The following is a 25009-nucleotide window of genomic DNA, read 5'->3' on the forward strand; positions in this document are numbered from 1 at the left end:
ACCTCACAAAAATATATGCTGATCAACCACCCAAACAGAGAAAAAAAGAATTATCCCTACACCACAACAGTCGCAACTCCACATCCCTCTATTCAAATGACAAGTCTCCCCACCGGCAAAATCACCATGAACTGTTCGGACACCAGATGTCTCCCATCTGGAAACAAACCCCTCCAGTGTACAAAACACTATCCACGTAGAGAACACACTGACAAATGCCAGTTGCTTTTGGTTCGACATACACCAAATGTTAAGCATGACACTTTGGCTTTTCCCTCTGCTCTCCTAACTATCCTCTACCCCTGAAATGTAGCTGTCGGATCCACATGAGTGCCTGGAGACCAAGAAAGTGGCAACAGTGTGCAGTATAGATCCCAATAACCTAACAGCTTGGATATCCATTATTTCTGAAATGCATTTACACTTTAAACAGTATTATGAGAGCACAGTCATTATGGACCACAACCCATAATGCAGTAGAAAAAATAGAAAAAATGATATGAGGCCTGACACCATAAGGGCTGCTAGCAAAATAATATGTTAACTGTACTTTAGGGTCCTGGGGCTAGTAAGCAGCGTCAGAGTTGGGCTCAAACCAAATATTATAGCGTGTGGGACTCAGGATAGTGGAAAAATACACAGGACGGAAGGGTGGGGCTAGGTAGGCCCAAGGTTACTACCCAGTCTGGAAATTTCAAGAGAGTTTTTATCAAGTGATAGAATTAATGAAGCTGGAACTGTATAAAGAGACAAGGGAGGGACCCCGTTTCTCGGACGAGACCACCACCTCTTTCCATGCATGGTAGCTCGAAAGGAAACAAGCCAGTAAGTGATGGGAGATGTATTCATCAGCTGCAAGCTAATTATAGAAGTGAGAGTTTCGGGGCAGTGAGATTAGGTTGTTGCTGAAAGATTTATAAGGGGTCATGCTGCAGAATTGAATTGCAATGCAACTGTCTTCGTTCCCTTGATACTTTAACAATCTTTTGTCTGGGCTCCTGTGTTCCTCAACAATTTGAAGCAGCAACATCAGGCCTGTTTCTGCCCTGGAACCAATGCCTTGTGGGCAGTTTCCCTTGGAATCACCATGGTGTGTTTTATCCAACAGATACAGACTCCGTCCTAAAGCTAGAGTGCAGTGATCGGAGGGGGGCTGACTAAGGTAGTAATCATCTTTGGATGATACAGGGGACTGTTTTTATGAAGTAGCAAGTGCTAGCGCAGAGTGGGTGAGGGGATGTGGATCATATTGCTTGTATTTCTGTGATCTGTAATTTGGAAGGGTTGTGTCTAGTCATGTTTTTAGAGGAAAGCAAAAAATGCACATGTGCACAATTATCGAAATACACCACATGACACAGTTGGGAATGTTCCCAGCCAGTAAATCATGAAATTCATGTCAGTCAGTAAGGTATGTAGTCAGCTCCCAATAGTCAAAGCTGGAGGGATAAGCCTGGCAGAGATGATGCCAGCACACCAGATGCATGTTAATGGGTATGAGAGAAGTTGTACTGCTCTGGGACTACTATGGCAGATACACTGAGAACTCGCACTGGCTGTATCTACTGAAAGTGAGGAGGAGCTGAAGGAAACCTGATGGCTGAACAGCTTTCTTTCTGTCCATTCCATGTTTGCTGACCCTTTCACGTGTAAATGATTTCTTCTCTTATCTAGCAGAAATGTCCCAATCGCTAACCTCCAATTTCTTCCCATTCAGGACCAAAGAAAACTGTGTGTGATAGAGTACAAAAGAAAAGCACTCGGAGACCATTTAAGAATGTGGAGGTGATTTTCCATTCTGCACCTCCAACTCCCTGATTTTGACATGTAATTTTATAGTCTTCATCTGTGGCTGTCAAATGATCCTCAATTTCAGAGACCTTGGTAGTGAGTGCTGAATACCTATCTTCAGCATTAATAATCTTTGCCTTCATCTCTGAAATGTCCAAAGTCACTTTGGTGAGAAGCTCCAAAAGAATGGAAAACTGCTGCTTAAACTGTCAGAACAGGAACATTTCTCAAGGAGAAACATCAGAGTGGCTGGTTTTCCAAAAAATGTGGAATGTGGAAATCCTATGCAGTTCCTGGGGAAGGCTTTAGCCGCAATATTGAAATTGGATTCATCTATTTCCCTGGAGATGGAAAGGGCGCATAGGTCCTTGGGCCAGAAACCAGCTGTGGGTCAAAGACCACAGTACTTTGAGTGAAATTTCCCTGATACCCCACTAGAGAACGGATATTCAAGAAACCACGCGAGTTGGGCTATTTGGCATTGGGTGGACATAAAATTATGATTTTTTGTGATCTTAGTAAGGATGTTCTGGATAATGCGGCAAAGGAGAAAGCTTGAAGCCGAAAAATGCTGTACTATATGATCTATCTGGCGATTCTAAGGGTAGTGGATGATGGAAAAACTCACTCCTTTTCAAACCATAAAAGCGCTGAAGCCTTTTTAACTGATCTTGAGTCGTCTCCTATGGACACTGCCTCTAAGCCCCAGAAGAATGCACCTTCAAAGAAGAAAAGGTGACTTTAAACAAGTTGGTATTTTTTCTTGTTTTTTGATTTCCGGGTAATTAAACTTTTATTATTATAGTTTTGAACGGTATCCGTTAATTTTTAAGCTTTCAATAACAGACATTGGAATGTATTGTGGAATTGAATAATGCTCAGACATTACAGAGCCTGTTAGAGGAAAGCATCTATGGTATTGATGGAGGGACGCATTGTCATGGGATGTTGACGCTCCAGGAAGTTCATTTGCTGCAGATGGAGACGTTGCTTACGTGAGTTGTTACGCAGAAGACCGTGGATTGAGGAAGGAGGGGCATTCGGAGGATGCTGATGCGGTGACGCGGTCACGGATCAGCCTCAATCAATATGATTCTGGTAGCGGAGACCAGAATAGAACTACAACGCGTCGTAGAGACGGATGGCAAGGACTGAAGGTCTGCGGGCTCGGAAGGAGGCGGCAAGTGATATTATTTATAGGAGTCCTCAGCTTTGGTTTTTTCATGCCTCTACCAACTACTGCACTCAAGGGTCTTCCATATGCATTTCACGCATCGCCCCTCAACCTTTACACATTAATAGCTGAGCTCTCCACCGCTCCATGAGAGTCCTGTTTGATCCCCCCCTTCCAGTCACCTTCTTGCCTCAGTGTCAGATCACTGCGTATCGTGAGCCACATGTTGGGACTGTTCTGGTACCACTGGTGCATGTCGTGGAACTCGATCATGCAGGGCTGGTGGACACTACACCCCTTCAGGCTTGACCCGAGTGTAACACTTCACCTGAGCACGTAATCTGTGCAATGCACGCAAGCCAAGCCCTGTTGCATAAATAAAGAATGACCTCTTGAATGTGTGGATGCATAATTACGGCAAATTGAACTTGTAGTGTTTGGCGGCTTGTCTGCCGCTTACAGTGTTTCTTCAGATTTTTGATTTATGTTCGAAATTCCATTGTTGCAGACTAGCATTCTTTTGCAACTTGATTTTTGGATTATGGATTACCTTCTGGATATGCTGCTGGTTACACCAACGCTAATTTGGTAGATAATGCACAGTAAGAAAGAATGATCGGTGCAGGAGCATACACTTAGTTAAATATTAAAGTCATGGTTTGATCCCAGTGCGTGATGTTGGCACTGGTCCACAAATTCTAAACTAAGAATGCAGTAAATATACACTTACATTTACTTTGAGGGCTAAAGAAATACTGTTGAAGTAAAATTGGTCATGTTGAATCGTGCTCCCCTCATCATTTTGAGTGAAGTTAAAATGCTAATTATGAAGCCGCTCAGAGGAAGGGTTTGATCTTGGTTGCTTGGCCTAGGGAAAGTGCGCATGCACATTCGGAATTCAGTACAGCCTCAACCTGCATGAAAGATCCTTCTGTTACTCACACTGTGCTCCAAAATGTGAAGCATGCCAGCCATCAGTCAAACTGTGCTGTGGTGCGCTCCATGGTGTGAGACATTCAAGCAATCAGTGAAACGGTGCTCCATGTTGTGAGACGTACAAGCCATCAGAATAACTGTGCTTCAGGGTGGGAGATATGAAAATCAATGAAACTGTGATCCGTAGTGTGAAACACGCAAGCAAGCAGTGGAACTGTGCTCTATGGTGCGAGGCATGCATGCAATCAGTGGAGAGGAGTGTGTAGGAAAGCAGGAAGCGCATTTTGATCTCCACATTTGGCCTAATCATCCCGGTTGCGGATGAAGAGAAAAACTGAAAAACTGGAAAAATAATTTGTTATTTCCTGGCAAATGTTTATATTTCCTGACAAGCAAGTGTGTCCCCATACAGACCTAAATCAGCAGTACAGATTTGCTGCAAAGCATTCATCTACATTAGGATCATATGTTGCTGCATCTTCCCAACATTGATAATATACAGTTTGGTTGGGGGCTTGATGGGTTTTCTATGTTAGTCTGCTGAAGAGAGTAGCAGTTAATAATGACGTTTAGACGCTGCAGTTGCACTCATCTATCTTTGAAGCATGGGTTTTCTGCGATACTCATTCTGTTAATCTGCATGCCACTGTTCTCGCATTCATCATTTCCTTTGCCATTTTGGAGGTGTGATTGCCATGTGGTTTTAGTTCGGAAGATCACTTTAGATCCCAGTCTCTTTGTGTACTGCTTGTACCGACTGCTTGTACTGCCCTTACTTGTGGATCAGTACGATACAGCACCGTTTCTACTTTGGTGGGACTTATGCAGGATTTACAATCTCGGTCATCTTTGTTTTGGATATTCTTGAGCTATGGTGTAGATGGGGTGTTTTTAGTTGGGTGGGATTTTCAGTTCGTTCTGTTCGTTGGGGTATGCCTGGGTGGGTTGTACCTGGTCTTGAATGGTCTGGAAGGTTAAGATTCTGACACCTTGGTATTTTTATGTCTCATAAAACAGTATCAAAATATTAGGCAGGGGTTGCCCTGATCTATTGCGAGGATGGACATAGCCCTCCTTTTGGGTTTTATCCTTGTGGCATGGTTCTTTGGTGGGTCATTCTGGGTTGACTGTTTGTGTTCTATGATTACCTCATAAATTGAGTCACTTTCGGTTATTGGAGCACAGGGATGGAATGTTGGCATGGGTAGGGGTTCAACAATGTTGGTTAATATGTACACTGTCTAACATTTGGACACTGTACACAACCCTTGAGGGGGAATTGCAGATTTGTGGTGAGGGAAGTGGGGTTCTATATGTCGGGTGGATTTTGTAGGACATTAAGGTTGGAAATATATTGTTTTAAATTCTTGTGGTATTATAAGAATACTAGCTTTCCTTATGTTCTGGTGGGGTAAGTTGAGGTTCCTCAGTTAATATTAAGTCTGTTCTCTGAAGATACCTTCTTCTATATAAGGGTTGTGGGGTTAGGAAAACTAGTTTCACTATTCTATTTGCTCTGCCTTCTATGCGACTTTCCTTGTTGGTCAATGTTAGGGGTTGGATTGTGATACTGATGAAGGGTGGGGGAGGGTAGGATATGCTTGAAGGCTTCTGGGGTACGAGTATATATTGCTATTTGATTGGCTCCGAGTGCTGAGTGTCTTGGGATAAAGGTTAGTATTTGTTAGAGTGATACTATTGTGTTTGGATAGGATGTTTTGTTAGCTGATATATTGTGTTTTCTCATTTTTTGATTTAGTAATTGATAGGGGGGAATGTTACTGTTGTATATATGTTGGGCATAGGTTCTGTGGGTTGCAGTTCAGTAGTAGTGGTTAGTATTTCAAACTATCATTTAGTCCAGGTCATGGGCAATTTTCAATTTAAATGAGTTAGGGTTGTTATGTGTTATGTCTGAGTGTTTTATGTGTCATTTGTGTGTGGGGGGGTATTTATGATGTTCTACACCAAGTATATCCAGGATGTTTTACTTTTGAATATAGGGGGGCTTGGATTTGTAAGTCCTAGTCTCTTTACGGAAGATATGGTTGATCTTAAAGTTCCGTTACTATAAATGATGGGGGTCCTTGAATTTCGTGACATGGAATGTTAAAGGGCTGAACTGCCCTAAGAAGTGGAAAAATGTTATAGTAAGGTTACGGCGAGAGAAAGCTGGTGTTATCTTTTTGCAAAAAACACATTTGACAGAACATCCAGAAATTTTTTATGGTACTTCTAAATCTATGAAGGTGCTGTTGAACTGCTATTCAGGAAAATCAAGAGGAGTGGGTTTACCGATTCGTAAAAAAAAAAAAATTGGGTATGACAGTTGAAAATGTAGTCATGGATGATGAAGGTCGGTTTATTCTGGAAGATGTTCGGTATGAAGGGAAGATGATGACATTGGGATCTGTTTATAGTCCATGTTTTTTTTTTAAAGTACTGAAGGATTCCTTGAAAAACATGAATGGTGACAAGATTGTTCTCGGGGGTGATTTTAACTGTGTCTTAGAAGCCTCTCTAGATAGATTATCAGAGTGTAGGTTTACGGATTGAGTTGTGCTTTTCGTGATTTCCTAGATACATTTGCTTTAGTGGATAGTTGGAGGTTGTTACAGCCCACTGAAAAGGAATTCTCATTTTACTCTCCAGGTCACAATTCTTATTCGAGGCTGGATTATTTGCCGGTTTCTGATAGATTGGTCAATGAAGTAACTGGCGTTGATATGGGGGAAAGATGTCTTTCTGACCACTCATTGGTGAAATGGAGTATAGATTGGAGAGTAGGAAGATTGACCAGTGTTAAATGGAGACTAAAAACATTTATTCTGAAGGATGAGAAAATATGTGAGGCTATTAAAACTTCCATTAATTACTTTTTTTCATTTGGATTTTATGGATAGTCCGATGGTGTGGGATGTTTTTAAAGCAACAATTTGGGGGGAATTGATTAACTGGACATCCAGAATGAGGAGGGAGGGAGAGGAAATGGTTAAAGCTCTAGAATCAGAACTTAAATTGCTACAGCAGAAGTATGCATTGTCTACTAAGAAGAGGGATATGTTAAAGATGGATGATGCAAAGAGTAGGTTGAAAGAGGCTTTAGATGAACAAGCTGAGAGAGGGTTCTATTTTATGAAGCAGAAGTTTTGGGAAGAAGGGGATAGGGGAGATCGCCTCTTGGCAAACAAGCTGAAGAGTTTATCTGAAAGAACGTTTATCCATAAGATTATAGATGAAAGGGGGTGGGGTATAAAGGTTAAAAGTAATGACATTTGTGAGTGCTTTAGATCCTTTCTATGCTTCCCTGTATGCAGATGCTTCGTGGAATGATGAGTTGAAGTTAAATAATTTCTTTGCAAAGATAGCAATCCCCAGTCTGTCTGATGAGGGAAGAGAGGCCTTGGATGCTCGGATTTGTGAAATTGAAGTGAGTGACGCTATTCATCAATTTAACGTGGGAAAATCATCGGGTTTAGAAGTGTTACCAATTGAGTTTTATAAAACCTTTAGTATGGCTTTAGTTCCTAGACTGTGTGTCTTATATAATCAGTTTCTCTCAGATGGGAGGTTGTGTCCTTCAATGCAGGAAGCAGTCGATACACTGATTCCCAAGCAAGGAAAAGATCCTAACAAATGTGGCAATTATCGACATATCTCTCTATTGAATGTGGATATGAAAAAATGTACAAAGATCCGGCTATTAGGTGGCAGAAATATATGGGGGAATTGATAGGCTATTTGCAAGTGGGTGTCATGGACAAAAAAGGTATGGCTATGATAATATTAGAACTTTGCTGAATAGAATTGGTTTATCTGGTGCATAGACGCAGGACATTTTACATGTCTTCTTGGATGCCGAAAAAAAGGCGTTTAATGGTGCCAACTGGTCATTTTTAAATTATACGTTACTTAAGATGGGTTTTGGCCCGCAATTCTTGAATGTGATAGGTGCCTTACAATATGACATTTCGGCTAAATTATGGGTCAATGATGTTATGTCTCAATCTTTCAAACTGTTTAGAGGAACCAGACAGGGCTGTCCACTTTCACCCTTCTTGTTCAAGTTAGCCCTTGAGCCATTGCTGACATACATTAGGCAGCAGCGGAACATATGTGGGTGGAAGTTAAGGGCTAGTGAGATAAAAGTTTTAGCATGTGCTGATGATCCAACGGTGGTATTAACGAATCCGGCTGAAGGGGGTACTTTGCTTACGAATGTGTTACAGGAGGTGGGGGGAGTTATCTGGTTATAAAGTAAATTGGGGAAAGACAGTGGTTTTTCCACTGAAAATGAATCCATCAAGTAGAAGGTTATTGGATTGGGATGGACAGATGTCTCGGTAAAGTATTTAGGGGTTTATTTATTGCGTGATATTAGAAGAACAGTGGAATATAACGTGGACAAATTGAAGGAAACTTTATTAAGGGACATCCGTATTTGGGCAAAAATTAATGCCATTAAAATAATGTCACTCCTTAAGGTTTTGTATTACATACAATCTCTCCCTCTAAAATTTACAAAGAAGGTGCTCAAATGCATTGATAGGATTATTTGTGGGGAGTGGATAAAAGGCAGATAATTCCGCGATTTATCATGATACGTAGTGTTAAGGATATCCGATGTTGGAGAATTATTATAAGGGATTCCTACTAAAAAAGGTTTCCTATTTCAGTGAGGGTGGGAGTTTAGAGCCTTTTTGGCTTCTGTTGGAGAGAGAAGTTGAATCCTTTTCCCATAGATTACTTGTAATCTTATGGGAAGTTGCCAAATTCTGGGGGGGGGGGGGAGTTGAAGACTATGGTGGCTACAAAGTCTGCCTTAGTTTCATGGATCCAGGGGTGTAGTCAGAACTTATTTTTTTATGATTCAGCTTCTATTTGGTCGAATCCAGGTTTGCAGGTTGGGAACAAAATGTTGCATTGGAGGGGTTGGGCTAATAAGGGTATATTGAAAACAGAGGATGTGTGGAAAGAGGGTAGAATGGTTACCTTTGAGGAGATGGAGAATCAATATGGATTGAGTAATAGGGAGATTGACAGATATAGGTATTTGGAACATTTGATGTTAGAGAGGCAGCAGATGTTAAGTGAACCACTGAGTGATAGAACCCAAGTGTGTACGTTGTTTGGTGCTCTTCCAAATGTAGCCTCTGCATACATCAAACTGATGCCTATACAGAAATGTATGCAAGTTTCTTGGGAGAAGTTGCGAATGGAGTGGGTGTCAGAGCTAGGAAGGGATTTGTCTGAGAGTGTATGGGATAATACTTGGAAGGTGACGCGAAAGCCAAAATGGATTTGAAGTTGAGACATATTCACCAACCAATCTTAGGTCATGTTTATTGGACACCAGTGAAAATGAGAGAGAGGGGTTTGGTGGATACAGATTTGTGTTGGGGGGTGCAACCGTTCAAGAGGAACTTATTTGCATATGCTCTGGGAGTGTGATAGGGTGCTGAACTTCTGGAAGGATGTACTGGATCGGATAGATCTGGTGATGGGCAGGTTCATTTCCTCGAACTTTGATGTCTGTAGTCCTCCTATCAGTGGAAGGTAGAAGTGTGTACAAAGTAGTTTTGGTTGGCTCTCACTTGTATGTTTCAATATATTTCTTGGTGTAAAATTAAATAAAGTCGAGAAAAATAAAAATAAATAAAAAGAATGTGGAGGTGATGATACCAGCTAAAGGCACTCCCGCACACATATACACTGAATAGAATGGCACGACAGAGACATTTACAAAAATGTCTTGCATTAATGCAGGAGAATTGAGATGAGCAGTTTCCACTGGATGGTATTCTTGATGTAGGCAGAATATTTTATTTGAGGGAGGTCTTGAAAGTAAAAAGGGTAAAGATTGCCAAAACAACCAGGTACTTATTCACCTTGGTATAATGAGCCCCCCCCCCCCTGCCGTGGAGGACCCAGGGCCTGAACCCCTGCTCAGACAACAGGGAAGCATGCGCTGACATGTGCTTTCTCCCTGTGTCCCCATAGGCCATCCCCATCATCAGGCAACGCCAACATCAACTTCTCTGGTGCTGGGGTGAGGATAGGTACTCCGTTGCACAACAAGTTGTTCATTTGTAAAAGTTGTATTCTCGCACTGCAGCACGTGTGTGCCCGCTCCCCCTCCCTTTGTGCCAGTTGCTTCCTTGTTGGTTTGCATGTCTTATCAACTTCCTCCCTTCTCCTGCTACTCCTTCCGCCACCTCTCTGGCACCCTCCTCTTCCTCCTCTGCCCACCCTCAGGCCCCTCTACCACCTCCACAGGGAGTACCTCTCCACGGAAGTCTTTCAAATGTGACAACCTGCTCCACGTCGCTACTCAACTCTCGTTCTGCTGTCAAACACTCCTCTGACATCTGTCACCTCCTCGAAGAACTCAACATAGATGTCCTTGCTCTCACTGAGACATGGTTTACGGCCAGTTCCGTCACAAGTTTTGATACTCCCTTCCCTGTGGGCTAAAAGATCCTCTCCGAACCCAGAACCAACCGTCCTGGAAGTGGAGTAGCCCTGATCTTTCCAGATTGGGCCTGGCCTCTGTCATCCATATGCAGGTCTACTCCTCCTTTGAATACCTGGTCTCTCCTGGCCTCCCTTGAACTGTAGCCACCATCTACAGGCCACCTGGCCAGGTGGCCCTCTTCGTCTCTGAATGGCCCGATCTCTCCTCTTCTCTCCTTGCCTCTACTTCTCAGCTTTTCCTCCTCAGAGATCTCAACATCCACTTGGATAATGCCAATTTGCAACACTCTCCCTCAACCATGTACCAGATCTCATTTAAGTAATACCCAACATGGCACAAACACCACTTTATCAACCACTGAGACGAGGCAGGGAGCCGTAATGATCACTCCCAAAAGGTTTCCATACCAGTTTCCTCAACATCACATAAGGAACGACGGGATAACAACAGACGAGAAATAGGAATAGAACAATGCAGATCAATAAGACTGTTAAAGCCCATGCAGCAGTCTAGTCTTGGGAAGTTTTCAGTCATGCCGGGAAGTTTAAAACCAGACCAGCTGACAGCAAGCAGAGAGCGCTGCAGATGCATAGCTGCATGGCGACCTGCACGGAGACCGACCAGTATGCTGAAGGAGAGGACACCGCAGGAAACGTGTCGAGGCTGACCCAGAGGACAGACGAGGAAACCGGAGTGCAGATGGCTCGCCGCCCGAGAGCGCAAAGGCAGCAGGAATCGTATATGACACGGTGAGTGTGCAGCGGCTAATGGGACGCATACCGAGCCAGCAACCCCAAGGGAAACGAAGAAGAGAAGCTTAATGGACACTAAAAGCACTCTGTACGCCCAGGGAAAACGGAAGGGTTACTGGGTTGCCCGAGAGTGTACGCCGCTTCATAGAAGCAACACGCGAGCAAAGCGAAATCTGTGAAGAAGCTAACATACCTGTAAACTAAGCCACAAAGGGGTTGTTGAACCCGCACCTTAAAAGTGAAAGCAAAGTCATTGTGAAAGAAAGCCAAGTAAAAGTGAACGCAATGGGAAAAGGGGGATGTATTATTGAAACAAATACTGTTAAACAAGGAACAATACGCCAACAGTGGGCAAATATCGTTTCATGGATAAAAGGAAAACTTGTTGTGTGAAAGCCCTGGCAGGAGAGTATACCAGGCAAAGATAAGTGTGTGTAATAAGTTGCACAAGGAAGAGTATCCCAAGGAAGATCCATGCCCTTCAGATTGTAAAGTGTCATAAAACGCATTGAGTGAAAGTGCTGGCAGGAGAGTACACAGGTGAAGATAAGTGTTTGAAAGACTGCAAAGAATTCATGATAGGAGAGTATACCAGGCAAAGTCAAGAGTGAGGAGAATTCCTAGGAAGTTACATGCCCTTAGGATTCTAAATAATTTGAAATATTAAGAGAAACCTGGGGAAAGGATCTATTTCCCAAATAAATGTGAGTGCTCTAAGAGGGAGCTATCCTCCTGGGGTTCTAAAGAAAGTGGTTATTCTTTGCTTGAACGTTTCATATTGGTAAAGGAAACCAGGAGAAGGGAGCCATTCCAGGAAACTGTGAATGTTAACCACTTGGAAAGTTTTTGTTGGATTTACATATTGCGAACATTTGTGTGCCTTGAGATCCAGAGACACTATCCTATGCACTTAAGAGTTAGTTTTTAAGAGTGTGACGGCCAGAATAGGATTTCAGAAACAGGGCATATTTTGTACTTTGGACATCTTGACAAAGAACAGACCCTTCGTTTTTTGGTTGCGGTAAGGAAATACCTCCAGGATTAAGGATAATGAGGCATTTCCCAACCCCTTATTTCGAATAAAAGTGTATGACCAAAACAATGAGTCCTCTGTACTTGAGCTGGAGACTTAGGGATCCCATGAAAGGACCGCATGTGTGATACAAGGTACGAATGCTTGACCCCAGGACAGTGTTTCCCGTGCGCTGCTGGAAGGGCATTAGAACGTCTGTGAGCAGGTTTCAGGCACATTGAGTCCCAAACCTGACAACAATGTTGGCGCTTGCAACCTTGGCTTCAACACTGCCGGTCTGATATCAGTCTCCCCACCTCACCGGCTGTGCCGTCTTCACTGCGCTGCTTTGTTGTAGGATCCAAGGACAGTACCACAGCGGCAAATTATTCTCCCCGCCTTGGCTATCGACGCGGGAGACCCCGTGTACCTCCGATACAAAATGCAGGATTCTTCAGCCTTAATTCCTGGTCTTATATTTCCTATTCTCGAAGGTTCCTGAAAGTAACGGCCTTTCGCTGAAAAGGTCAAGGGCTCTTCCCTCCTTGCAATCCTCTTCGGTTTTGCGGTCTTTCGCCTGCTATTAAACTGCCATCTTGCAACTGCTGTTTCCTCCTGTGCTTCGCCTTGCTTAGAGTGTGCTTTCATGCTCCGCCTTTTATCCGTGCGGGGAGGTGTAATGGAAGTCAGGTGTATCCAATGGTCAGCAGTAATTGCCTGACCGTGCCTGACCATTGTATTGGGACAGGTCAGGTACACGGCTCAGGTGTTAGTCCATTTTCTCTTGAAGTGAGCTGTCCGTGAAGAAATGTTCGTGTTGGTAAGGGGTGCGGGGGGTTGAGTTCCTAAGTATCCTACTTGGTAGGAAGGGGTAAATATGTTACAGGGAAGGGGATACCACGTCTCGCCATCTGGTGTCCCACTTCAGCTCCCCGAAGAACCCTCACCCAAGTGATCCTCCCGCACTGGTCCACCCCCAGGAACTGGAGCCAAAAGCAATGGCCGTGACCTGGCCACCTGGATGACAGATCCCAGGGGACTAGCGGGTGAGACACCTTCAGGTTTCTCACAGCATCCCCGGGAACCGGCCATTGCAAGCCCAAAGGTTGACCGTGAGATAGCAACCTCCTCCTCATTCCTGTGTTGCCTTTGGGGTTTTGTAGAGTTGAGACTACCTATGCCTCAGTAGTCTTCCTCGTCCATAATTTCAGCCATGCTATCCAAGGGTTCAAACTGGAGATTAAGATTCCCCCATGACCACCATTCTCATGGAGTTATGCAAACTAATTTTCCAACTGTTACTGCGGGAGTCCTTGTCCCTTTAATGGTGGGAAGGGGGAAAAGAGTCTCTCACAGTGGGGTCCCTCTTGCCCAGACCCTTAGGGAGGGTCTTGCGGAGCTGGCTCACTTCCCTAGCCTGAAAGGGGGAGACTCCCCTTAGGGAGAAGGGACACATACCCTTGATTTGTCACAGCTCCCACCCTATGAACAGGCAGCCCAATCCGCACATGTACTCCATGGTGATGGCAGCAAAAAGAGTAGCCTTGAGTATCAGGATTATTTATCCTCCATATGTCTATTAAGTCTAGGTGCTTGCTAATTTGGATTAATGCCTTTGCATCACATGAGGGTAGGATGAGTTTCAAGCCAGAGCGAGTTAATGATGGATTGAGAATACAATTAAAGTCTCCACTCTATATCCAAAGGGCATCCCTGAATGGGGCCACCTATTTTAACTATATTATGATAGAAGATTGCTGTGCCATTTTTTGAGGCATGTGCGTTTATTATGCAGAGTACCTTTCCTCTCCATTTTGCCCACAAGCCTTCTGCTCACCAGCACATTTTCTTCTATGAATGGGGTGCTCCTAGAAAACCACATCCTCCCTCCCCCACTAGATTATGTGAAGTTAGTGGAAACATACCCTTGACCAGCCCATGAGCTCCCTCGTCTTTCCTGGGTCAAATGGGTTTCTTGCAATAGAGCCACAGCTATCAATTTCCTATCAAAATATTATAATACTCTATTCCTTTTAATATAGCTACTAAGACAAGACCGTGAGTAATCCAGGCTAATTTATTACTACACAGTCCCATTTAAAGTTCTAGATACTGTAACAGTAATAATGACTAGAATGTAAGACATGTTATTGTGTAGTCCTCATGTCTCCTGTTCATGTTGGTTCAGCTACTCCTACATACTCCCATAATCGAACGTATTTCAAACCAACTTAATAAACAAAGTCCGAAGAAAGAGAAAAGTATAAAATATAAAAATAATATGAATAGTAATCTCAACACTTAGAACTATTTGATGTGCGCACACCAGTGTTACAACATAACCACAGCAATAGCAAACGGACCCCAAACAGAACAACTCCTAGACTACGTTTACGACCGCGAAAGGCACTTCCTTAGGTGCGTTTACCTACAATAAGGGGAGGAAATGCACCCAGGCATAGTTAGCAGAGTGTGATCTGTCCATTTCACTAGTCACTTGCGCATCAGGTCCGGGCATCACACCTCATGTCCTCCATTTAGCATAATGCCAATACAGAAGTAGGAGGCATGTAAACGGCATACAGTGAGGTTTTAAACCGCTATGTCTCTGCATATTAACATTTCTCTGCCAGGGATTGTAAGAGACCAGGTCTCCACATTTAACTTCTTGCCATCATCTGTTGGTGAACTCGACTGTCTCGGATGATTAGTCCTCGTCCATATTGGTCTCAATCACCAGATTAGGGAGATCACATAGAAGTCTCTGGGTTTTCTTTTGCAGATTGGAGTTTAACCAGGCATTTCCCCTGATTTTTTGGTCTCATAGTTGGTGGCTAGTGAGTTCTTTGTCTTCGCTGGTTGCCACCCATACAACGCTTGAGATGCCTGTGGTGTTGCAGCTCTCTTGCTACTGGTGTACTTCCTTCAGAGTGGCAGAAAATTGGTTTCCCCTGAAAAATGGTCTTCAGTCTCACCAGATAGATAAGCATGAACTTCATTCTGAGTTGTCATAGTCTCAAATGAACTACGTCTTTTCCGACCTTGAAAAGTATAATCTGAGGAAATTGCCAGAACCGCTTTGCATCTTTCGACTCTTCCGATCTTGCCTCCCTACCTCGAGAATTTCGCTTTGGCTCGGTTATTGAGAAACTTTGCGGCAATTGGTCTTGGCAGGGCTCTGGGAAGAGGTCTTTTAGCTGATGCTCTATGCACCCTTTCCATCTTGAAGCGCTGAGACTATTTTCCTGGCCCTATTTCCTGTGATAGGTTCTCAATGTAGTATGTTGCATCAGTACCATCTTCATCTTCTATGTGGACATACTTCACTCAGCACTGCAGAACTGCTGTGTGACTGGAAAGATAAATCATCTGTTTCTGCAAGTCAGTTGTTCGCGTTGAATATTCTGCAATTTCAGTTTCTATTCCCACTCTCCGAGAGGGGTCTGTGAAGAATCCCTACAGATCCCTCACTGAAACCCTGCCTTAAGTCTCCTCCCAGGTGGCCAGGGGAAGGCAGACACTTCCTGATCCTAGCACTGGGGGTGGTGTCCTGCGTTGGGATCACCTGAGAGGAGACAGGGCCCAGGGTGGTGAGGAGACGCAGTATTGTACCTCTATAATGAAGAATCTCCCCAAGGTACCCAAGAGGTAATGGCTAACTGTCTTTTTTTAACATGGCTTTTTTAATTGATTTTCAATAAAATAGAACATTTAACAACATTTCCACTCCCCCTCTGCCTTCCCCCTCCCCGTGTTCGGCCGAGCACCGACTTCCTGTCCTTTTTGCTCCAGTAGAAATAACCAGGTACACCCTTTTCCCCGTGCAACTCCAAGCCTCCTGCCTTCTTCGATATCAGCTTGGTCCTTTAATTTAGGTTCAGTAGTCTCATTATTTTCGGGCATCAGGCCATTCTTGCTCCCTGTTGGAGGTACCCCATCACTCTCCAACAGTCAGCGAAAAAACCCTTGTGATCGCCTTGTAGCGAATATGTCACCCATTCCAGTGCTGTTAAGTTCCACATTTTCCCCACCCATTCTTACTCCTGTGGAGGGTCCTTCGTTTTTCACTTCTGCGCAAGGGCGAGTGCCCCCACCAGCAACATTGTCATATAGACTTTCCATTCGGCTTTGGTTGGTAAATCCTCCACTTGAGACCCCATCCCTAGCAAGACAAGACCTTTGTTACCCCTGATTTGTATCCACAGTGTTGTCTCAAGCGCTTCATGAATTGTGCCCCAGAACTTTTTGATCTTCGGGCATTCAAACCAAATATTGCCTCAGCTCCCCTCGCTGCCACAATCCCTCCAGCAATACTTCGACACAGAGTCATAGCTCTTGTGCAGCCTCACCGGGGTCAGGTGCCATTGAACCATCAGCTTCAGCCACATTTCCTCCGTTTGTAGGGATCTAGTCAGTTTGGGGATATTTCTCCTGAGACGGAGCCACTCAGCCTCCTCGATCTCCTTGACTCCTCCCATTTAATCATGTATAGTCTTGCCCCCATCGCCTCCCCTGTTTGGCCAATGAGTAGATGGCCCCCACTACGCAGGCATTCCCTGTGTCTGTTAAGTATGGGTTTTTTTTCGAATTGGGGCAGGGCTCCAACCACCTCTCCCCTCAAAGGGGGCTGCATCACCCAATGCCGTACTTGAATATACCTGAACCTTTCCCCTTCTCCCAGCCCAAAGTCCTCTTTGCATTGGCTGAAGGTCTTGATTTCGCCCCCTTTGAACATATCCCGAATTTTATGGCACCCTCAGTTTTGCCAGGCATGAAATCCTTGGTCTCTGTGAGAACTGTGGGTTATCAAATATGGGAGTGCATGGGGACGGAAATGTTCAGAATCGAGATACCTCCACCAGCTCACCCCATGCATTCCCCACTCCTGCCTTTCGGGCATATCCTTCTTGGGTATCCATAGGACCTCCCTTAGCGGCCTCCGACCACTGCCTCATCCGATGACCTGCACAGCTTTCCCTGGTCATCCCTCAACGAGTCCCTCAAAACCATTATCTGCACGGCCACGTAGTAAACCCTGAAGTACGGCTGTACCATTCCCACCTCTACTTCGGGAATCATCATCACCTCCCTGTGTTCTTTTGCAGGGCTTGGAAAAAAGGCCTGGGACTTGGATTGAGAGTGTCGTAAAGGAACTGGGGCAGCACCGCCATCTTGAGCACATTTATTCTACCCAGCCATATCACATTAAGCGGACACCAGTCCACTAGCTTATTTTTAATACTCTCCAGGAGAGACGGATAGTTAGTTCCAGCCAATGTGGCTAAAGAATTAGTAAGATAGACCCCCAGATATTTTAAACCCTTTTGCACCAATCTATATGGATATTCGTTTCTGATCGCAGATTCTATCTGTGAGGAGGTCGTCACGTTTAGGATTTCTGACTTATGAGGGTTGATCTTCAGGCCTGCCACTACCCGGAATTCCTAAAGCTCTCTTTCCAGGGCTCTAAGACTTTTCGGGGTCCTTTATTGTTAGAAGCATGTTGTCCACAAAGGCGGATATTTTATGCTTGGTGCCCCTGAAAGTTATCCCCTTTATCTCAGTGTTCGACCTATATGTTTCTAGTAGCGGCTTGAGGTGGATCGCATATAGGAGGGGGAATAGGGGGGAGCCCTGCTTCGTGCTGCGCTGGACCCCGATAGGAGGTGACAGCTGGACATTGATTGCCATGCGTATGGATGGGTTTTTGTACTTGGCTTTGATTTCGGACAAACCTCTCCCCAAACCCTATCCTCCGCATGGTGAGGAACAGGAATTGCCATTCAAACCTGTCAAAAGCTTTTTCAGCGTCTAGGGCTAGCAGCAAGGCTGGTGGTCCCCTTTTGTTAGCTTTGTCGATAAGGTGTGCTACCCTCCTAGTATTATCACTCATTTGCCTTCCCTTTATGAAGCCGGATTGGTCCAGAGAGATCAACCGGGGAGAATATCTTCTAGGCAGTTCACAAGATTTTGGATTAGATATTGGCGTCCACATTGATCAGGGCGATCAGTCTGTAGGAGGCACATACCGAGGGGTCTTTACCCTGCTTGGGCAGCACGGCTACCTTAGACTCTTCCATTGACAGTGTAATGGCCCCCGTTCTTCCTATTTCGTTGTATAGGGGTACCATATGCGGGATTAACGCTTCCTTGAAGGCCCTGTAAAATTCTGTAGTGAATCCATTCGGCCCCGGGAACTTGTTTGTGGTTAGAGATAGAATGGCCTCTCGCCTTCTCCCTTTTTAACTCTTGTTCTAGTTTCCCCCTTTCCTGGCCAGATTTGTATAAGTGGGCGCCTGTTGGCTAGATACCCTTCCTGCTCTCCCTCTGATGCCCCCTCAGAGGTGTACAACTTGGGAGTAAAACGTACCAAATTCCCTCATGGTGTCATCTACGTCCGCTTTCCCCCACTCCCTCTGGCTGGATATTCAAAATGGTCTTGGCTTTTTCCTCCCTTTTCAGCATCCTCGCCAGTAGCCTGTTTGCCCTGTTTGCTTTAACATAATATCTTTGCTTGAGGGACAGCAAGGAGCGCTCAGCAGCACACACCTGGATCATCTCCAGCTGTCCACGCACTGCCCTGTATTACCTCCTGGTATCCCAGCTTGCTCTCGACACCATTCGGGACATCACTTGCTTCAGCCTCTCTTCAAGATCTAGTTCTGCGCGCCTTGTCTCCCCGTCTCTCCTTGCTTTTGTCGCTATGATCTTCCCCCCAATAGTTGCCTTGAATGAATCCCAGCTTATCTGTGGGGATGTGTCCCCCCCCCCCTCCTTACTATCTCAGAAATATTCTTCTTTGCCCGTCCTTATTTCTACCCTCTGCATTTGGTCCCTCAATAGCTGCACTGGGTATCTCCATGCCCATGTTCCTCTTGTCACCCCACCCCCACCCCTGTCCTCCTGGCCTGTAGTTTAATGGGTGCATGGTCCAAAAGCATCATGGGGCCCACTTCCATCCCCGAGACCTGGTCCAATACAGGACGAGACGTCCAGACGTAGTCTGTCCTGGATGATGTACAGTGAACATGTGAGTAGTGGGTGTATCCTCCTCTTTCTCCCTCTCTTTCCCTCTAGATGTCTACCACCCCCAGCTTTCCATTTTTGCCGCCAGTTCCTTAGAGGGCCCTTCCTGTGCTCCTTGCAACCTCTTGCAAGGGTCCTTCCCTGGGTCCCATGCTATGTTAAAGTCCCCAGTTAGTATTATTGGTCCCTTTGCAAATTTCTCTAATCTATTCAGGGTCACCTGGAGGTAGTGATCTTGGCCTTGGTTGGGGGTGTATACCGTAGCAACAGTGTAACCTTCATCCTGTGTCTTGAGGTTGAGCGCTATGTACCTACCCTGAGGTTCCCTCTCCATACTTTCTACTGCTAAGTCTAAGTTGTTCCGGAGGGCTATTAGCACTCCTCCTCTTTTGGTCTCATCATTCCCTTGGTGTACCACCTGCTGGAATCCCCTTAGCCTCACCCTTCCCCTGTCCTCTACTTTGACGTGTGTCTCTTGGAGGGCCAAGATGTCTGGTCTTTCGCGGTTTAGGCATCTCTCCAGCTTTGCCCTTTTTATTGGGGAGTTTATGCAGTTTATATTTTTGAAGATGATCTGAAGCCTCCAATCTTTCCCCATTATCCCTCGGGTTGGGTGTCTCGCGCTTTAGTTGTGGTCGTTCCCATCCCTCAGAGCCCCCAGAATTGGAGCATCCACCTCCTCTTTATCAGTGTTACCTGGGCCAGGTCTTGAAATAGAAGAATGACTGACCCAGTATGTGATATCTGGTTGACTTTCCTGGACGATGGCAGAATCCTCGCCTTAGTGGAGGGTTATAGGTGAAAGGATCGAATCAAAAGGATCGAAATGAAATAGTTGAGAGTCAAAAGGACTGGAAAAAAAAAAAAATGTGACCTTTTTATTTCGGTCCTTTTGACTCAACTATTGTATTAGATACTATTGTATTAGATCCTTTTGTTTTCGATCCTTTGACCGGACACCTTAGTGGAGTAGTCATGGATCGCCGCTAGCACATCCCTTGGTCTGGCTCCGGGTTCCGTTCTCCGCGGCCCAACTCTGTGCACCCTGTCAATGTGGACCTCCTCCTGGCCTTCTAAGTATAGGAGATGAAAAGATGTTGGAGACCGCTCCTCATCTCATCTTTCCAGGTAGGGCATTCATTCATTTGTTAGATCTTCTGCACCCGTTCTCTTGGTCTTCCGCATGAAGTTCGGGGTCGCCGTAGCCAGTTGCTCCACAAGTGTGTCTACTTTCCCAGCTTCGTTGGCCAGGTTCCTGGATCACCCTTTCTTTGATCTTCCTTAGATCTCTTTTGATCTCTTGAAGGGCCTCCGCTATTTCCTCCCTCGTCTTTTCCATCTGCTTTTGGACTGTATCTGTTATTTTGTCCCCAAAGTCAGTAAAAAAACTGCTAGTGGTGACCACCTCTTCCCCCGCCTCTGGCAATTGGGGGTATCCCTTTTCCATCTAGTCGCAGGTTGTTTCTCCCTGCTGAAGGGGCTCTGTGTCACGACTCCACAACTTTTGAAGGCTGGAGTCTTTGGCCTCCTGGTCCCCTTTGCTGCTGAGGTGGTGTCTTTCTCCTTTGTCTGGGGCTCGGTGTACTCTTGGTGTACCGTTGGCTTCTCCCTTGAGCTTGTGTCCCCAGCCCCTCCTTTGTGTCAGGTAGGCGCCCCCTTCATTTTGGGGTCAGAATCCTTTACAGTGTTTGCGATTGTGCCTTGGCTACACTTCCGTCCAGATTCCTTTCCCCTTCCCACTGCCGTTCCTGCTCCTTTTGTCCGTGCATGTTAACACCTGCCCGTAGAGCCTCCTGTCCTATTCCTTCGTGGGTTTATGCCCCTTCTACTATGCACCAGTCAGCTGAGCCATTTGCCCTGTTGGGGGATTGGGCCAGGCCTCGTTGGGGCCCCCTTTGCTTGATTTACTTGGTCCAGCTGCTTTTTATGCATCCTGCCGGTGCATGTGAAGCGGTTTTAAAATGTTTGAAGTGATTCCGGGATACCCTTAACCTCGGACAGTTTTACCTTCTGAGCCCTACAGCCCTGGCACAGTGGGGGGGGGGGCAACTGAGGGCACACTGGCCCTCCAGGTGAGGGGCCCAATGTGTGGGGTCAAAGTTCCGGTTTACCGGCAGCTTACTTATCTGGTGCTGGGTCTTTTGGAGCCCGGATTGGACCCCTCTCCAGCGGCCGCTCCGTTCTCCTGGGTAAGCCCGTTCTTTCTGCTATTGGCTTCTTCTCTGACCCGACGCGAGCAGTGCTCCAGCCCCCTCTGCTCCAACACCTCCATGGGAGTTTGTAATTTCGGCAGCATGCAGTGGACACCGTCTGACTCTTATTACTCTTCGTTGAGGCTGTGTTCTCTGTTTTTCGTGCCTGGGGAGGGAAGGAGTATTTTTCTAGCCTTTTTGTGCCCCTGTGGATCGCATAATCGTATCCATCTTGGAAAATCTGATTGTCATTTTAATGTCCCTAACTCCCATGTTAGATCTCGAGTTGTGGACTTTAATGCTATAAGATCTTAACAGATTTTACCAAAAGAAAGATCCTTTTTGATATCCCAAACCAAACGCCTTCTTCAAACCCAAAGGTACGCTATAAAAGAATACAGAAATGTTGTCTGTAATAAACCAGCTTCCTCTGTAAAGGCTAATCTTTATAGCCTTTCTCTTAACTCTAAGGGAATTAAACTTACCCTTAAAAACAATAAAAAAGTGGTAAAACTCAACTATGTGGAAAGAAACTACAAGTCCCAGAATTCTAGAGGGACTGAGAAGATGAAGCGGGCTGAACATGCATGCAGATGTAGTAGACAGGCAATTAAGCCGAGTAGCCATTGCAGTAGTCAGGCATTTAAGGCTAAAAGAAAAGAGGGGGTGTAGAGGTGCACTCGTTTTTCATTTCAACCTTCAAGGGATATTTTTTTCAACAATATAAGGGAATAGTTCAAGGAAAAGTAAAAGAATTTAGGTGCTCCTGATTCAAATCTAGGCTACAAGATCATTAATATGAATATGGAGGGTCCCTAAATATTAGTGGGACAAAATAAGGGCCCGCTATATGGCAAAGAAATGCCTGATACAACTCCAAAGGTTTATATACATTTAATACATAAATTCACACATTTCATATAATATTATGTACACATAAACAATAAGAATGTTTTTTTTCCACATTTAACATTTGAGCATGTATGTTACAATTCAATGATGAAGCAAACAAATGATAAGTATAGTGCATTCATCTAAGTAATGAGTAACATGTTTTGATGATGAAGGATAGTGTAAATCTTGGTTTCAAGCAGAAACAAGGCACTCGGGTTAAGTGGTAGACACTCGGTGCATCTTTCAATGTCAATACGACACGTTTCGGGCATTCATGCCCTTCATCAGGTATTGAACATTTCTAATGTTCTGTAATAAATAAAATGGTATTGTCAATATGTTTGTTCATTGGAGTAATTATCCAACCAAAATTACCAATACAATTGGTCACTGACCTGTGGATTCATGAGATGTCTCTTCTCTCATGCGTTACTTGTTAAGTTAGAAGTCCGATTGTTCGCTTAATGCCCTACACCAAAATTGGTGGGCACTAGGAGTAAAATATACAAAGTAAATTGGAGAAACTTGATATGGGTATGTTAAGTTTGGGGCCAAGCATGGGACCAGTCGCTACAAATTAGCACTGGGTCTCACGCTATGGCGTGCATAATCCATATGGTTAGCCAAATACTGTTGAAAAAGTGATATGTGCACTCACCAAGTAAAGTTAGTCAAGACTGAAGTAATTTGTTGGTGTAAATTGGCACAAATAGCGGTTTGATATCGCCGTTAGCCCTGTGGAACAGAGAGGTTATGGCACATGATCAGATGATTGCGTTTCACTTGATATTTAAGATCAAATATGTCACCACATTATCATGTGAAATAAAAGGAGCTTGCTGTCTTACCCTATCCTTATAGATCCGGGCGAACAATGAAAATACTGAAAACTGGATTCATTCCGCGTTTGAACATTGATTCAAAATGACTTGCCGTGTCTTTCAAGTCCTGAGAAGGACAGAAGCATTGTTTAGCGCATGCGCTGGAAATCAAAGTGTAAAACATTTCATGACTGTAGTCAGAATGATGTGCAAAATGAATTTTATCGGTAAGGAGCAGCGGACCGCAATAGTTCTGCAGTTGCTAGTCTTCCGTGTGCGAACGGTGTCTCGGTTGTCCTGGTAACCGGGACACATGGGCTTTGGATTAATAAATCAACTGAAACTGTGTTACTTGAAAAAGCGGGGTGCCATATTGGATAGGTGTTTCCTCTGTGAAAAAAGCGGTGTAATGCATATTCCTTGCTGGGGTTGGTGAAAGTCAAAAAGAAAAATGAAAAACCCCTGACTAACAAATCGGGACAGTTTAAAATGAGTTATTTTCGTAAAAATTTCAATGAGCCATGATATAGCGCAACTAGGTGGTAATTGTGATTCTACTGAGTGTATGTCTCATGATTCCAGTGAATTTCGAACATATAAATGGTTGTTATTGACAGTTGCGGACTCTGGGAGATTACAGATGACAACCAAGATTCCAATCCATGTTCATCGCACGGGGAGACAAGGAGTCTAGGCCATCTATCCAGTAAATCTCCCTCTGCAACAGTAGTCTGTTCAGGTTACCTCCTCTTGTGGGTGTGCATACATGTTGCAGAATACATCTGGTTTGTGCTATTGAATGTCTTTGTGGGATAACATTTTGTGCTACAAGTGGTTTATCTGATGCCGTTCTGATATTTGATTTGTGTTCTGACCAACGAGTTTTAGCCTTCCCCGTTGTCAGACCAACATAGTATAGTCCACATGGACATCTAATGACATAAATTATGTTTCTGGTATCACATGTTGAGGTGTGGTGCAAGGTAATTTTATGTCCATTGTGAGGATGGGTACTGGCGTTCCCTTTGATCAAATTGTGACAGTTGTTACAATTGTTGCACAGGAATGTGCCTTTATAGTTTGGGTTTTCTGCCTTTTACTGGCGAAGTCCGCTTTAATTAGGTAATCTCTTATTGACTTGCTCTTACTGTAAGCAAATAGTGGAGGGTTCTGAAAAAGTTTGGTCAGTGTAGAGTCCAGTAACAAGGTGTTCCAATTTCTCTTAATTATGTTGATATGAGTGCTCTGCTGTGAATACGTGGTCACATATACTAAATTTAGGGCTGTGTCGCACAGTTTTGGTTTGAATGCTTCAGACCTGTTGGCGTTTCTCGCTTTTTCTGCACTAGTATTAACTAGTTCCCGATTTACACATTTCTCTGTAAATTCTTTTGCCTTGTTGGTATATTCCCGATTGTCTGAAATAATCTGTCTGTATCAGAGGAATTGACTCAATGGTATGCTTTCAATTGTTTTCTTGCGATGGAAACGTGTTGCGTATAATAAGCCGTTTGTCACCTTGGTGACTACAGTAGTTTGAAGTTTACCTGATTTGGTGTAAACTTCTACATCTAAGAATTCAATTGAGGTTTTACTGGTTTTACAAGTATACTTGATCCTCGGGGCTATTGTGTCCATGAACTCAAAGAATTCTGATAATTCTTCTTGGGAACCGTCCCACATGCCAAAAAGGTCGTTGATGAATCTAACCAAGAATTCTAGATGTTTTGTCCGTTTGTCTGTTTTTGCTAGTAACAGAAAACAATGCTGACATTGTTTCTCCCCTTCAGAACATTTGCTAGACTTTTACTGGAGTCTAGAGCCCAAGCAAAACATCCCCATACGCCTTTGGTTCAGGCCACGCCCCCTACATGTACCCATTTTAGAGGTGCGCTACATATAATATTGAGTGGATCTTTAACTGTTAAAAGACATG

The 25009-nt window shown here is 44.5% G+C and overlaps 1 protein-coding gene across 4 annotated transcripts in view; it reads right to left on the reverse strand.

The window, feature by feature from the left end:
* The window catches only part of FBXW7 (F-box and WD repeat domain containing 7), a 1581903-nt gene that overhangs the window by 1403881 nt on the left and 153013 nt on the right, over positions 1–25009 (reverse strand). Inside the window, exons 3-4 of one of the 4 annotated variants that reach the window (XM_069631277.1) lie at positions 23101–23200; positions 22911–22987 (exon numbers count right to left, since the gene is read on the reverse strand). The exons of the other annotated variants lie outside the window; for them this stretch is intronic. The gene's annotated coding sequence lies outside the window, so the exon portion shown is untranslated. The remainder of the gene's footprint in view (positions 1–22910; positions 22988–23100; positions 23201–25009) is intronic. 4 annotated transcript variants of the gene reach the window in all.

The sequence above is a fragment of the Ambystoma mexicanum genome, chromosome 6q (assembly GCF_040938575.1).
Source record: "Ambystoma mexicanum isolate Mex_15411 chromosome 6q, UKY_AmexF1_1, whole genome shotgun sequence".
Lineage (NCBI taxonomy): Eukaryota > Metazoa > Chordata > Amphibia > Caudata > Ambystomatidae > Ambystoma > Ambystoma mexicanum.